Raw genomic sequence first — 16,191 nt, 5'->3', positions numbered from 1 at the left:
TAGCTTTATGATGGCAAATAGGAAATCTTTCAGTTTTATTTGGCCCTTTATATCCGATTGATTTTGTGTTAAAACAAACTTAACATGACTGTAAATATAATAGACTATATGTCAGCATATAAAGCACTTATTGTTTGTTTGTTTTTATTTAAAACTTGCGGTTGAAAATGGAAAATAAATTTCTCTACTAATATATTCTCAGGAGACATTTTAATCACTCCTAGATGAAAAGCAAATATATTTTCTGAAGACTGTTATCAAAATTAGGTCAGTGAGTTTCAACTTGCTTACGATTATATAAGTTTCAATTCAAACATCTTAAAAGCTTGGTCTATCATTGCCCAAAGCAAATTGAAGTAGAATGAAGCTAAGGATGAGGACAATCTTTAAGTGGCCTCCTTTTAATCTGCTTTAAAACTATGAGATAGTTGGCAATACAGCAGAATGCTAGTCTCAGCTAGAGAGATAAGGAAAAGGTAAGAAGGAAATCATTCCTGTCCATATTTATTTCTGTTTAATCAAACATCTCTGTAGGAACTTTAGAAATACACAGCTGTCATTTTAACCAGTGATACAAATGTAGTTTTTTTATGATATTTATTAGACTAGTTTTTGTTTTTTTAAGTATATACTTCTGATTAAAGCAGAACTGTGCCTTTAGATAAATATTTGGTTTGCATCAAATATGGACATAGAAAATATAATTGAGCTTCAGCTGTACCATGATGCAACCTTTCTATATAAGCTTCAGAAATACTGTTGGTTATGCTTCTGTATTTAGGCTAGTACAGATTTTTATCCTACAGTAGTGTCAGGGAAGTCAAATTTTCCCTTATTCACCTGTCGCCCTCCATCTGTTTCCACCTTATTTACCTAGAGTGCAGTGAGTAATTCCACGGATTGTCGCACCATGATAATATATGATTAGAGAAATCAGGAAAATAAAACAGCTTATAAAAGTAATTTCTGTATAGAAAAGTACAGTTAGCAATATATCACCTTAATGCCATGAAAATTGTTACTAGTTACTATGCTCAATGAACCACTATTAAGATGTGTTTGCAAAACGTTGCTTTTGTAGCAGAAATAATCCCATTTTATGTCTTGCTAGATGCCTTTGGTTACAGAAATTATGTATGAATTCTGTCAGTCTAGTTTATTGCTTAGTTTGCTGCATTATTTGGTTGTTATACATTCACATAGTCTAGATTCTTGGGGTATTTCAGTAGTAGAAAACTTGATTAATGTCTAATTAGCACTACATACCTGTGATAAAATAATATCTTAGATTATTTTGCTGACTTATAAATTAGTAGTATAAAATAGCTGGACTCATATAAGGGATATAAAGAGCATCTATAACATTTTCACTATAAACAAAACCACTACTTACATTAAATAGTTTTAAAACCTATTGTATTGCTTGTAAGCCAGTATATATAAGTATGGAGCATTACCACAATACCTTCTATAGTATATGCATACAAACATGTCCATTCTTCTAGGAAAAAAGAGTAAAAGAAAATGCGATACGGTTTTGTTGTTTAATCAGTTTTTCATAATTTTCTAAACTTTTAAACCATGTTTGTAGTGTTTTTCAGTCCCCTTTACCAGTTGCATTTTTACTGCAATAGTTCCAAATCTTTAAATAATAATTGAAAACTCAATAAAGATGACTAAATGATAATTATGCTACATATTTTCCTAGTGTTTGAAATGAAAGGAAGTTGCTTTTGTTATCTTTACCTAATATTTGAACCTTTACCTTTTTCAACCAGCCATAACCAATTCTGTGCAAGCAGCTCCATTTTTGAACAATGTCTCATCTTTTTTTCTATTCCCACAGCACTGAAAGGTGTGTTAGAATATTTTGGAGCAATGTAGGTCACCTAAAAATTCTCCTGGTATACTTGAGACTTTGGTAATAAGAGCATTTCTTGTTCATTGCAACCAATTAGTCTTTACTTGTGTTTTTGGATCCCTTTAAAATGAAGTAAGGATTTTATTTGGTTGCTAAGTACTTTTCAAATTGTTCCTGTTAACACATTTTGCATGCATCAACCTCTTCATTATTGTTTCTCTAGGATAATTATAGAAGACAAAAGCAAAGAAAGGATGTAAATAATATATCTATTTTTCATAGGGACACCTACAAATTAAATATTGGGTCCATTACTTGCATAAGATTACAGGTACATAACAAGGGTTCTGGGGCATTTCTGGGAGCACTGCAATGGTATGTCTGAATTATGTGTAAGGCCGCGTACACACGCGGGGACTGTTCGCTCAACTTTGTCTGCTGAACTGTGTTTCAGCGGACAGTCCGCTCGTGTGTGGGCTTTCAGCGGACAGTTTCAGCGAACAGTCTGCTGAACAAAGTTTTTCGGAATTTCCGAAAAACTGTCCGCTGAAACTTTGTTTCAGCGAACAGTCCCCTCGTGTGTAGGCTTGTTCGTCAAACTAAGTTCCGCGCATGCTCAGAAAGGATTTACACGCCGAAGGTTGCATTGCAGTGTATAGGACGTCGTTTTCTAGTCCCGTCGTACGTGCCGTTCACGTCATCGCGCACGGTTTCAGCGGACTGTTCGTTCATCGTGTGTGGGCAAGTCCGTCCATGCTAATTTTGAGCGGACTGTCCGCTGAAACTGTTTGACGGACAAAGTTGAGCGAACAGTCCCCGCGTGTGTACGCGGCCTGAGTTTTAAGAGAGTGTCTTAAATAGTGCTTAAGCTTTCATTGCTAAATATAAACTGTTTATTCTAGCATAAGAAAATAAACTTCTGCTCTAACGAGTTTACGGAGTTTGTTATGTGAACAAACTCTAAAGCCTCGTACAGGACATTTTAATGAGTTTATTTCTGCTCCACCAGACTGTGGTCAAATCCATGCAAACTAGTCATAAATGGAGCCACTGTCTCAACAAAAGTGAAACAGTTGGTCTATAATAAAATACAGTGCAGAGAATTTAGTTTACACAGAATCTGGAGTGTGGCGGTGGGGTGTGATAGTAACAGAGTGTGGGGCGAGATAGTATTGTCCAACCCAAGGGCCGCCATTACTTGCTCCCATACATGTACATTTTGGAGTTGTTGCCTGCGGTGCAGCCTTCGTCACACGGTGGACCAAATTAGTCAGCACAGAATAGGTCCCCCAGGACAGTGACCAACACTGCCTCCTCTGTTTTCTTGATTTATTGCCTTTTGGAAGATTTACAATTGCATCTTATCCTAGTGAAGGCTCTAAAATCTTGGATTTACTCTCGCCTTCTGTCTCATTGACAATGGTCAGCAGGGCAAACAGAGGGGTGTGCCTCCCTATTGGAGACACTGGCAGCAAACATTTGACAGAGGGTCCAACCCTTTATCACTATCCAAAAATAAATGTACAATATTAACTGCTTGCTGGCTGTCAAATGACGGCCAGGTGGTGCGGCTCTTGTGGCGGGAGTGCGTCATATGATGGCCTCCCATTTAAACAGGGAATGCGCGTGATCGTGCGTGCGCATCCCTGTTCCTTCGGTGGCGGCGTGTCACGGAGACACCGCTCACCACCGAGGGGGGTGAACAGCCATTGGGTATGGCTGTTTATGTTTACCACGTGATCGGTCGTGATGAATAGCCAGTGAACAAATGCAGATTAAGTCACTTGACGCGTTTCAGCCTATAAGGCCTTAGTCATGTTCACTGTGGCTATTGAATAAAATGAAGACATTTTAAGAGCAACAACTGGAGTGCGTATCATTTTTTCTACAGCTTCTAGCATTGGTTTGTTCAATTAAGCTTTGACAATAAAACCTAGAAGCTCATAGGTTAAAATGTACAGCTGCATCAGATTCTTTGTGCACCGACTTTAGTAAATCCCCCCCATTGTGTTAAAATGTAATTTTGAGAAATGTAAATTTGTTATGAACCTGGGCAGCTTAAAATGAGCATTCAGTGGAATTGTCTTTAACTCATTCAGATCCGCACTATAGCCGAATGACAGCTACAGCGCGGATCTTCTTTGCAGGGAGGCTGTCAATAGATGTCCTCCCCTTTGCACGCTCCCTATGCGCCAACTACAGGGTGCGCACGGAGTGCGCTGTAATCACAGAGACAATGAGACTCGGGTGATCACGTGATGTAAACAGAAGATCAGTAATCATTTTTTTCTCCTCATGCTGACAGCGTGAGGAGAAAAAAAAGCTGATCACCGGCTTTAGTGCAAGGGACATTGGTCCCGAAGAATAAGAGGCGAAGCCACCTCATCCGTGCCCACCAAAGCTGCCTTCCAGTGCCACCTGCCAGTGCCCACACAGTGCCACAAATCAATTGCCAAGTGCCAGCAATCAGTGCCACCTATCAATGCCCATGAGAGCCACCTATTAATTCCCACCAGTGGTGCCAATCAGTGCCTCATCACTGCCACCTAGCAGTGCTGCCTATCAGTGTCACCTAACAGTGCCGGTCAGTGACCATCACTGACACCTATCAGTGCCAGCTATCAGTGCCCTTCAGTGCCACTTATCAATGCCACCTATCAGTGCCGCCAATCAGTGCCACCTCTCAGTGCCCACCAATGCCACCTATCAATGTCCACCAGTGCCACCTCACCAGTGCCTACCAGTGTCACCTGTTAGTGCCCATCAGTGTTGCCTTATCAGTGCCTATCACTGCAGCCTATCAGTGCCCATCAGTGCAGCCTCATCAGCATACATCAATGAAGGAGAAACATTACCGGTTTGCAAAATTTATTAACAAAATATAAAACGGTTTTGTATTTTTTTTTTTATTTGGTCTTTTTAAAAAATTTTAACAAAAAAATAAAAACCCAGAGGTGATCAAATACCACCAAAAGAAAGCTCTATTTGTGGGGGGGGGGGATGATTAATTTGCGTACAGTGTTGTATGGCCGTGCAGTTGTCGTTCAAAGAGTGACAGCACTAAAAGCTGAAAATTTGTGTGGGCAGGAGGGGGGTTTAGGTGCCCAGTAAGCAAGCAAAGCAGAGGTTACCTTATTTGAGAATGATATCACAAAACAATATGTAGATCCAAAAATACAGACATCTGTATTTAAGCTCTTAAGCTTTTCTATTGGTGCTTTATTGTGATAGATGACTTTCAAACTTCATCTTTGATAAGGTAGGCTGATTTGCATGTAACTTTGGCTGTTTGTACAGTATGCTCAGCTCAGTTCGTTTAAGATGCACATCCTATTGTATCTCACAGTAATTCCCCCTTAAAATATTTTATTCATAAGCATATACAGTACATCATAGCTTTTACCACCTCAATGAGCTCCTTTTCCTGCTCTTCTTATGAATTATTCTTCTTGTAAACTTCCAGTTCTTTACACCCCTGGAGCGAGTGATTTTTTTTTTTTTACTGAAATCCATGCAGTAATCCTTATGAATGTGCATTTACAAGTTACCCTAGCTTGAAACTTTACAAAGTAACGCAAGTTTTCAATTTAACTGAACCCTACAGTATTTCCTTTAGTGAGCATAAAAAACTATTTTTTATTGTAAAACTATAATAGATATGACAAAGAAGTGCAGGTTAGAAAAGTATTTGCCTGGATTTTAGAAGGACCTTTATGGGTCTGATTCTGTGGGTCTATTCAGTTATTGTATAACCAAAAGTATTGATTGAATCTCTTATATATTACTATATCTCCTATAGGGATGTTTCCTGTAGTGGCAGTGATTGTATCTCCTATAGGAATGTTTCCTGTAGTGGTACTGATTGTACCTACTGTAAGAACATCTCCTATGGTTGTACTGATAGTGATAGGGATGTTTCCTAATGGGATATGTTTTGTATCTCCTGTGGGGGTAATTCCTGTAGGCATAGTCCTTCTTTCTTTGTACTCCCTGTACCTTCTGCAGTCATAACAGTTCTTAAGGCATCTCTCTTAGGGCATCAGCATACCAAGACATTTTGGACAATTTCATGCACCCAACTTTGTGGGAACAGTTTGGGAATAGTCCCTTCCAGTTCCAACATGACTGCACGCCAGTGCACAAAGCAAGGTCCATAAAGACTTGGATGAGCAATTTTGGGGTGGAGGAACTTGCTTGGTCCTGACCTCATAGAACCCCATAGAACAACTTTGTGATAAATTAGAGTGGAGACTGTGAGCCAGGCCTTCTTGTCCACATCAGTGAACCCTACGGTTAAGATTATGTGTGTATAATGGCAGACATCCCAATACTTTTGACAATATAGTGTATATTGATCTATTCACATGTAAAAAGGTAATGCCTTGGTAACTCAAAGGATCATGTTCATTTAATGTAATATACACTACCATTAAAGTTCATGTACGTGTACAGGCAGGTGTCCCAATACTTTTGATAAAAGTGTATTTCTGGACCATAACAATTTTGAGCCATAGTGGTTAATTTAGTGCTGTGTCAATATCATTCCCATTATGAACATGAGCTCCCCCATGCTCTTTTGTATACAAAGAGCCAAAGAAGGTATTTAATACCTTTGCCTTCTCTTTGTCCCCAGTCACCCACTCCAGATTATTTGTAAAGGGCCTACATGGTCAGACCTGACTTTTTTTATCATGTTATAAGAATAATGAAGCTGGGAGAAAAACAAAAAATAGTGCACTTATTTTATAACAGGCTGTCTTGCATATGAACAACTATAAAATCATACAAATTAAAAGCCTGCATACCATAGCCTAGAGGTTGTGCCAACCCTGCCCTGATTCACCTTTATGCATGGATGCCAAGGTTGTTGTATATAATTATTACTATGTGTCATTTGAGAATGCTTGACAAATGTGTTTCTTCTCTGCTGTATTGAAACATAAATCTTTTGAAAAATCCTTTTCTAGAGAAAGAATCCATAAACAAATTGCATGCCACAGTTTACAGACAGCTCATTTCACAAAGCTAACACATCTGGAAAAGGATACTTATTCAAAAAAAATGATAGTTGTTTTTAGCTAGGTCCAATGGGATTTGCAAATGACTAAGCTAAAGATTGATAATTGACATTTTGTGAATTGAGCCTAAAGACATTTGCAGCTTAGTCTAGGATACTTTTCTTTTGTTAACCAAAAACTGTCCCAACCTACTTGGCCAATTCCAAGGAACTGTAAATGCTGAGAACACTGGAGTCTTTGGTGGATAGATGCTTTTTAGGAGGAATAGAAACTAGTATCTAAAGTTTTTTGAAGACTTTACCTGTCAAACTTTGCCGGTGACAAGTGACATATGATTGTATTAGTAAAGTAATAAGGGTGATTCATTAATAAAGTTCCTTGCACATGGAAACAAATCCATTTAATAAAGTACACAGCATATGGAAACTAAGGTCTATGTCCAAGTAATTAAAATTTACAGAATTACTTTTTAGAAAATGTGTAATATGTAATGAGTTGTAGGGCACTAGATAGTAAAATAAGTGTGTTGTCAGCTTCCCTGTTTTCCAAAATCATTTGTTTCACACTACAAATGTTTTATGACATAACTTAAAAGAGAAGTATGGGAATTTTTTTTTCTTGAATCATACTTCCCTAGGTGGCTGCAGCATTGCTCTGATTCTGCATCTGTCTCCCGCTGGCTCTAAAGGCTCGTACACACAATCTGACTTTTTGACAACAAACATGCAAATTAGCTGTTTTGGAGCAACATCCGTGTGCATGCTCCATTGGACAAACTTTTCGGTTTTCATGAGACTTTTGTTGGCTGTGCAAATGCACAAACTTTTTGACAACATAAGTCCGATGGAGCAAAGTTCGATCGTGTGTACAGAAAACTATCGGACTTTTGTACAAAGTACAAACATGCATGCTCAGAACTAATTCAAAAGATCAGACAATACAGAAGTTGACCAAAGGTGGCACTGTAATAATTGAACGTCCTCTTTTGAAGTGTTGTCAGTACGTTGAAACGTCACTACGTTCGTGTTTGTTGCCTAAAAAGTCAGATCGTCTGTATGCAATACAGACTTACGGCCAATGCTCTTTGTACAAAAGTCCATGGGAAAGTTTGTACAAAGTCCAATCATGTGTATGAGGCTTTAGACTGAGAACCGAATGATCAACCACCTCCGATCGCTCGGTTCTCAGAACTACATGAGTAGAGAGCTGGTGATTGTCAGTCACTGGCTCTCTGCTGTGCCCCTCCCATGCCCTCACTGTCATGCTGGGCCTGTGGAGGGAACGGGAGCGGCAGGCTCAGGCTCTCAGCAACTCGCTGAGAGGCTGAGCTGGGTGCCGGTCTAGGCATGTGGGTGAATCCTGGTCACAATCTTGCCTGAGCCTGGACCGGCTCTATGACGTCAGCCAACAGCAGGCTTCAGCCCACTGTCTGTTGAAAACGGGTCAAAGGAGTGCACAATGAACTGCACTCCTGTAAAACAAAGGAGAGTCGCAGCCAAATGAGCTTTGGCTGGACTTCTCTTTTAAAAAAACGGCACCCACATATTGGGCTTTGGGCATTACTGGCAAAGTTTTGATCGAAAATATTTGTTGAACAGGACAAATTTATTGAGATCTGGTAAAAGTTTGAACTGATAGAGCCAGTGTTTACAAGAATCAATGAATGGCTTGAAAAATTGTTTATGTGACATTGAGTCATAAGAAAGTAAATAAACATTGATAACTTTCCAATTAAAATGATTAAGGCTCTATTCACACCTGAACGTAGCGCAGTAACAGCTGTTGCAGTGCATTCATTTTTAAAAGGTTTGTTAACCCATATATATAAAGCTATGACAGCCCCTCTATTAGAGGCTGGCATAGCACACTATGTCAATCATTTTACAAAACGAGCAGTGTAAATACTAATTTGAGCTATCTTCAGGCCCGTGACATGACTGACGGCCGCTTTCCAGCTCTGATGGATGGCTTCTGAGGGAGGGGCCGTGATCTCCCTCTGACGTCAGCCAGGGAGATCATGTGACCACTCGTCTCCTCCACGAAGCCCTGTCTCGGAGCTGTAAAGTGGCCGTGAGTCATGTGACCGGCCTGAAGACAGCTCAAATTGGTTATTTACACTGCACGTTTTGTAAAATGAATGAGACTGGCAGTGAAAATGTAATGATTTTATTTTACAAGCAATAGTGGTGGGGGCTGGAGACAGACACAGAGGCAGATGACAGGGAGGAAGGAGGGGGTTGGGGGGGAGAGAGGAGAGCAGAGGGGACAGTGTATGACGGAGGAGCGCACTTAGACCATGATGATCAGGGCAGAGCTACCCTGGTTATTATGGTCTATTTAGAGAGGGGATAAAGGAAGTGCAATTTTCAGGGTTTTTTTTTTTTTACAGTTTGGGGGGGGGGGGGGGGGGCAGATTACACAGCACAAGCGCTGTGCTGTGTAATCTGCTTTAAGGGACCAGAATCTAAATTATTTTTTTGGGGTTAACAAACACTTTAAGCATTTTTTTTTTTTTACTGAAGCGTTTTTGGAGCGGCACCATTCATTTGAATGGGCCTACCTCCACTCCAAAGAAACTCATGTACCAAATCCAGATCCAACAGATAAAAAGTTGGAATTCCTATTAGAACAAAAAAACAAAAAACACTTTTTTTTTCTGGCAAATTGAGTGTCTCAGCCTGCGCTGACAATTATTGCTTAATCGTTGAGACCAGTTTAAACAGGCGTTCAAGGTTATCCTGCTCAGCAGGCCCAGGATCTGGCAACTTTATGTTTGCAATAGTTGCTTTGAGAGATTCTATCCTTCAGGCCTTGTCCCTTTTACTAAGCACCGTGCAGAAGCTCCTGGCTAGTCTTCCTTTTGCGGTGAAACAGCTATTTGGGGATGTTTTGTATAATACAGCCAAAGAAATTCTAGAGGAAAAATACCCCTTTTGCTATTTAAGAAAAGGAGTAAATGTATTTTAAAGCTCCTTCTTCTATGCCAGGGGCATCAGCCTCCAGGCAGTCACGACGACTTCAGATTAAAAATGTAATCCTCAGGGTTAACCCCAACGACAAAAGAGGTCTTGGGGGAGGAAACCTACAAGATACTGAAGCCTTCTCATGAGGAGGTACCCCCGCTCGCTCAATAGGGGGAATTCTTCTGTAGTTCTCAAGGATCTGGCAGGAAGAGTGTCAAGATGAATGGGGGCTTCCTCAATAGCTCCAAGGTACAAACTGGAGTTCTAAGGCCGCGTACACACGGGCGGACTGTCTGCCCAACTTAGTCCGCTGAACAGTGTTTCAGCGGACAATCCGCTCGTGTGTGGGCTTCAGCGGACTTTTTCAGCGGACAGTCTGACGAACAAAGTCTTACGGAATTTCCGTAAGACAGTCCGTTCAAACTTGGTTTTGTCCGTCCAAACTTGGTTTCAGCGGACAGTCCGCTCGTGTGTAGGCAAGTTGGACGGACTAAGTATGGCGCATGCTCAGAAAGGGTTTACACGGCCGAAGGTTGCATTGCAGTGTATAGGACGTCGTTTTTCTAGTCCCGTCGTACGTGCTGTACACGTCATCACGCACGCTTTCAGCGGACTGTCTGCTCATCGTGTGTGGTCAAGTCCGTTCATGCTAATTTTGAACGGACTGTCTGTCGGATTGTCTGCCGAACTTAGTTGGGCAGACAATCCGCCCGTGTGTACGCGGCCTAAGAGTTCCCGCCTCTTCGTTTTCTCAGATCAAACATTGCTAAGGATCCAGAGAAAAAGAAGTCTTTCTCTCAAGCATTCGACCATCTTTTGGCAAAAAGTGATCATGGCAGCCTCCATGTAAGAGCAGAGGTTGGGGTTTGGTTATCAAAATGGACATTCTGGATCTAAAAAATCTAAATTCAGTTCCTGAATATAACCACTCTTTTTTCGCAATCAGTTATCTCCATCCTACAAGGAGGAGAACTTCTGGTGTCAATCGACGTCAAAGATGCATACCTCCATGTGCCGATTTCCTCGCTCACTAGTAATATCTATTTTCTGGTCCAGCTACTGCACCTTGAGTGTTTACAAAGGTTCTGGCCCCTCTTCTAGCCAGATTAAGGGCCCAAGGTATATGTGATTTACCTGCACAATCTGTTCGTGATAGTCCAGTTGGTAGCCCGCTTAGACCAAAGTATGGTCGCCACATTCAACTGCCTGGAACATCTAGGTCGGTTTCTCAGCCTAGGAGAAATCTTCTTTAAAACCATGAAAAGGGCTAAGATACTTGGGTCTGATCATAGGTACACCCAGAAAAGGGTATTTTTGCCCCAGGCAAAGATCAGCACCATAAAGGAACTAATTTAGGTGGTCGAAGCACGATTAATTTTTCTATTCAACTGTGCAAGAGGTTGTTGGGAAAGATGGTGGCTTCATTCGAGGCCGTTCCTTATGCTCTGTTTCATTCAAGACTGCTGCAAAACATTATCCTATCGGCTTGGAACAAAGGGTTCAAGCTCTAGATTCCCAATGTGTCTGACTCCAAAGCCTATGGCCACATCACTCTGAAAGCGCCCAATCTAGTTTAATCTTGGAGTCTAAGCAGGGTCGGGCCTGGTTAGCACCCGGATGGACCACCTGGAAATACCAGGTACTGTAGGCTGGGCATGCTTGAGCCTCAGTCTATGGTTAATATCCAAAATCTGCAAAGGGGAAAATCCTTCCTTCGGTTACCACAGAAGTGGCCCAGATCAGAAATGACCTTGCCCATTATCATTCTAGAAATTCAGGCAGAGCACTTGGTTCTGAGAGCCTGAACGTTCAGTTTACGGTATTGTCTTGCCAGGATTCAATCTGATTTTGCCACAGCCATGGCCTATATTAATCTCCAAGAGGCACAAGAAGTTGTGCAGCCCAGAGAAAGGTGAATCATATCCTATCTTGGGCAGAAAACAATGTACTTTGCCTATCGGCAGTCTTCATTCTAGGAATAGAAAATTGGCAGGCGGACTACTTGAGTCGCCAGCAGTTGTTCCCGGGAAAATGGTTCCTTCACCCCGATATCTTCCTGTCAATATGTTAAAGATGGGGGATCCCAGACATAGATCTGTTTATGTCCAGGTTCAACAAAGAAATCAACAACTTTGTGTCAAAAACAAAGGATCCTCTAGCATGCGGAACAGATGCCTTGCTATTCCCGTGGAATCGGTTCTCACTGATCTATGCATTCCCTCCTATTCTGCCTGTATCCACGACTTCTTCCCAGGATCAAGCAGGAAGGGAAGTCAGTGATTCTTGTGGCCTCCAGCAGGGCCCTGGAAATCTTGGTTTGCAGGGATCGTAAAGATGACAGTAGGAGACCCATAGACCCTACCACCATGGCCAGACCTTCTTTCACAAGTTCCGGTATTCCATCCTACTTTACAAACGCTAAATTTAATGGTTTGGCTATTGAGACCCACACTCTGAAGAAACGTGGGCTGTCAGGTTCAGCGGTTTCTATCATGATTAATGCAAGGGAGCCAGCCTCCATAATTATATATTATGGATTCTGGGAAGCATATGTCGCCTGGTGTGAAACCAGGGGTTGCACCCTAGGAAATAGGTGAAAGGTAGAATCCTTGACTTTCTGCAGATGGGATGAGAAACAAAGCTGGTCTTGAGTGCTTTCTAAGGACAGGTCTCTGCCTTATCTGTATTATTTCAACGACCACTTGCTTCGCTTTCTTTGGTTCATAACTTTATTTAGGGGGTAACAAGGCTTAATCCCCGGTTAGGTCACCCCTGAACCCTTGGGACTTGAATTTAGTTTTTGCCGGCATTACAAAACAGCCTTTTTTTTGGACTGATGCATCATATTCCCTTGGTCCTTTTTTGAAAAGGAATCCATTTTTTTCTGGTAACCATATCTGCTGCAAGAAGGGTATCAGAATTGTCTGCTTTTTCTAGTAAAGAGCCATATTATTAATGTTCACAAGGATAAGGTAGTACGGCGTCCTCATCCTAACTTTTTACCGAAGGTAGCATCAGGTTTTTATCTAAACAAGGATATTATTCTGTCTTCATTTTTTTACAGAACCCTGTTCTATGGAAGAAAAATCACTACATTCTCTTGATGTGGTGAGAGCAATCTACTTACAGACAACTGCTCAGATTCAGAAAACTGATGTTTTGTTCATATTGCCTGAAGGTCCTAAAAGAGGACATGCAGCATGGAAATCTACTATTCTAAATGGATTTGACAAGTAATCATTCTAGCTTTAAAGAGGTAGTTTCTACCCTCTCAAATCAACCTGTTTAGGGTGTGCCAGTGTCCAGCACCTGAAGGTGGACTATTACAGCACTAAATCAGCCTTTTATTTTACATAAACTTCTAATTAACAAATACATAGCAATCACAGTCACTCTAAATTGAATCAGGCCAACTAAGGCCCCTTTCACATATGTGCGACTTGTCTTGGGATTTGGGACTGCAAAGTGGCATGACAAGTCTTACCCCATGAGTTTCAATGAGTACTATTAATATCTGCGTGACTTCAAAGTAGTCCCTGCACTACTTTGGTCTGACTTTGATGTGATTTGAGGTCCATAGACCTCAAGATTACACAGGCATTGCTTCAAGTCAGTCAAAATTGCAGCAAAAATCACAATAAAAATCGCATGACTTTTAGGTCGAAAAAGTGTGAAAGGCATCTAAAGAACACCATATCTAAGATGGGTTCCACCGTTGTCAAAGACTCCAAACTGCTGACTGACCACAAAACAAATACAAAATCACATGACAAGAACAGGAGGGAGGGACATTCACCTGATGATGACTGCAAGTGAATTTACATCACTTCTCCCCACCAACTATACTCTCTATTGCTTCTCCCAACCACCTCCGCTGCTCAACCAATCAGGTAAGCGTCATGACTTTCCACCCCAATTTAAACTAGTTAACCCCCTGCTATCAGGTTCCCTTTCCACCCTGTCATGTATGCCCTATGCTTATATACTTATTTCAAAGTCATGGGCATACCTTTCACAGTGCCACAGTGACGTTCTCCTATGCATGTGCATAAAGGGCGTATGGTACAACCTATTGTATAGAACAGGTCGTACATTAGATCAGATAGACTACAAAACGTACATAACTCATGCCACAATTAATACATTCTCTGATATTAAAAGATAATCCTGTAACAAATGAAATAACGTTTTTGAACACAAATGTACATGACAGCATCTGCATGTATTTTGACCACAACAATAGGAGCCAGGATAAAGTAACCAAGTGTTTTTTTGCAATCATTAGAATCAAAATAAGGGGGGAAAGCAGAGAACCTAAAGTGGGTGATCTTTAACTAGAGAAGCGACACTCCTTGGACAAAATAGATAAAATAAAATAAATATAAAATAAAATATGAATAAAAGATAAAAGATGAAATAGAGTGGAGTTTTTGTCTGAAAAAAAAATAATTGAAGATTGTTATAAATGTTGTTTATACTGATTATACTCAGCTTGAGTAATCGGACACAAAGGTAACTATATTGCCTTTCTTATTAGATTGTTTTGTATAGAACCCTTTGTATAGATCAGTCTTAATAACCTCATTGTCTTTTTGATGGTATCACATTCATGGACTGACCTACCCCAGACTAAATGTAATGGTTGGGTAGGGTGACAACTACTAGCAAAGAGTGGTGCATTGCCCACACAAGCCTTTCTATATGTTTTAGTAACAATAGTTCCTGCTTCCTGGTCACCCTCTAGGGTGACATCTAAAAAATTCTGAATTGAATTAGACTTGGGTAAATTTAAGATTAAAATCATTATCATTGACATTAAACGAGAATTGTGCAAAGACAGTGTAACCACCCTCCTGAATAATGAGCAGGTCATCCATAAATATACCATACCAGATGATGTTGTCAATTAGGTTTTTTTTTAAAGGGGAAGATAAAAAAAACTCCTCCCACCACCCCATATAAAAATGTACCAGGGGGAGGAAAACCTAGCTCCCACTGATGTTGTACACAGGAGACACCATTAAAACAAAAGAAAGTGTGTGTCAATAGAAACCTAACACAAATTATGAAGTTCTTTAGAATACGTGCTATATTTGGACAAATGATATTGTATTGCCGTAATACCAAAAGTTTATGGCATAGAAGAAAATAATGCAGAGACTTCCATGGTAACCAAAGAAAAACTATGTTTTCAGTGCAAATCCTGCAATTAGGGCAACACCATCCCAGTGTCCTATAAAAAAAAAACAGGCAGATGTATAACTAGGTGTTGCAGGGGAAAATCCACCCATTCATCCAAAAGGCGCAAGTAAGGAAGTAATACCTGCTACCTTCAAGCACCTCTGAACAAAGGCACCCGATTTTTGTATATTAGGTAAATGATGGAACACTGGGGTGACTGGATTCCATCCATTGTCGGTGCTCTCTCCCCTCCTCTGAAGCTGGCTGTTGGGGAGATCACATGACCGGACTGTAGCACCCTGAGAATAGTTAGAATATGATTTAGATGGTTGATAGGAGCAGGTTTAGGCTTAGTTAGTAATAGTCTGAACTATTAACAAGTGTTTGCATTTCATATCATTGGGTAAGAAAAACAGTACCATAGGCTAAGCATTGTTTAACTAAATGCATTTACAGTATTAAGGTAAAATACACCACAGTACATATACAACCCCCATCTCCAAACACTTCCCTTGTGTCCCTTCTCACTGGCGCTAGGTCTGGGACAATTTGTTCCATTCCCAAACTTCCAGGTTGTAGAGGAGACAGTAAGGGTAGGCGATTAATATGTTCCTTAAGCTGTGCATTATTTTGCTATTAGGAGGGAACAGGAGTGTGTCTTGCTGGGCCATGTGTGTTTTAACTGGTTCAAACAGCCCTCAGCCCAGACTGAGAGCATCCACACACATGGGTCTCTATAGCAGCAAGCTAGAACCTGCAAACAGGGAGGTGGGGGCAGCTGTATAGGGACCAGCTGGACAGCAAAAATACATATTTTCTAGGAAGAAAACTATATATATAACAGTAGTTGTCTGGAGTTCAACTAAAATAGAAAAGGATTTTAAGTGAAAGTAAAGTCTTGTTTTTTTTTAAATAACAAAACGTTATATTTACAGTTGTGCTCATAAGTTTACATCTTGGTCGGAATTTATGATTTCTTGGCTATTTTTCAGAGAATATGAATGATAACACAAAAACATTTCTTTCACTCACAGTTATTGTTTGGCTGAAGCCATGTATTATCAATCAACTGTGTTTACTCTTTTTAAATCATAATGACAACAGAAATGACCCAAATGACCCTGATCGAAGTTTACATACCCTGGTGATTTTGGCCTGATAACATGCA

The 16,191-nt window shown here is 40.5% G+C and overlaps 1 protein-coding gene across 4 annotated transcripts in view; it reads left to right on the top strand.

Annotated features, from left to right (window-relative positions):
* Positions 1-16,191, top strand: part of RIMS1 (regulating synaptic membrane exocytosis 1) — a 460,575-nt gene that overhangs the window by 297,280 nt on the left and 147,104 nt on the right. Inside the window, exon 1 of one of the 4 annotated variants that reach the window (XM_077487393.1) lies at positions 365-476. The exons of the other annotated variants lie outside the window; for them this stretch is intronic. The gene's annotated coding sequence lies outside the window, so the exon portion shown is untranslated. Of the gene's footprint in view, positions 1-364; positions 477-16,191 lie in introns of those variants that run through there. 4 annotated transcript variants of the gene reach the window in all.

Source organism: Lithobates pipiens, unplaced genomic scaffold, assembly GCF_037356315.1.
Source record: "Lithobates pipiens isolate NorthernLeopardFrog02 unplaced genomic scaffold, aLitPip1_a1.2 Scaffold_18, whole genome shotgun sequence".
NCBI classification, from domain to species: Eukaryota; Metazoa; Chordata; class Amphibia; order Anura; family Ranidae; genus Lithobates; species Lithobates pipiens.
The sequence above is the reverse complement of the archived record's forward strand: the minus strand, read 5'-3'. Positions and strand labels throughout refer to the sequence as shown.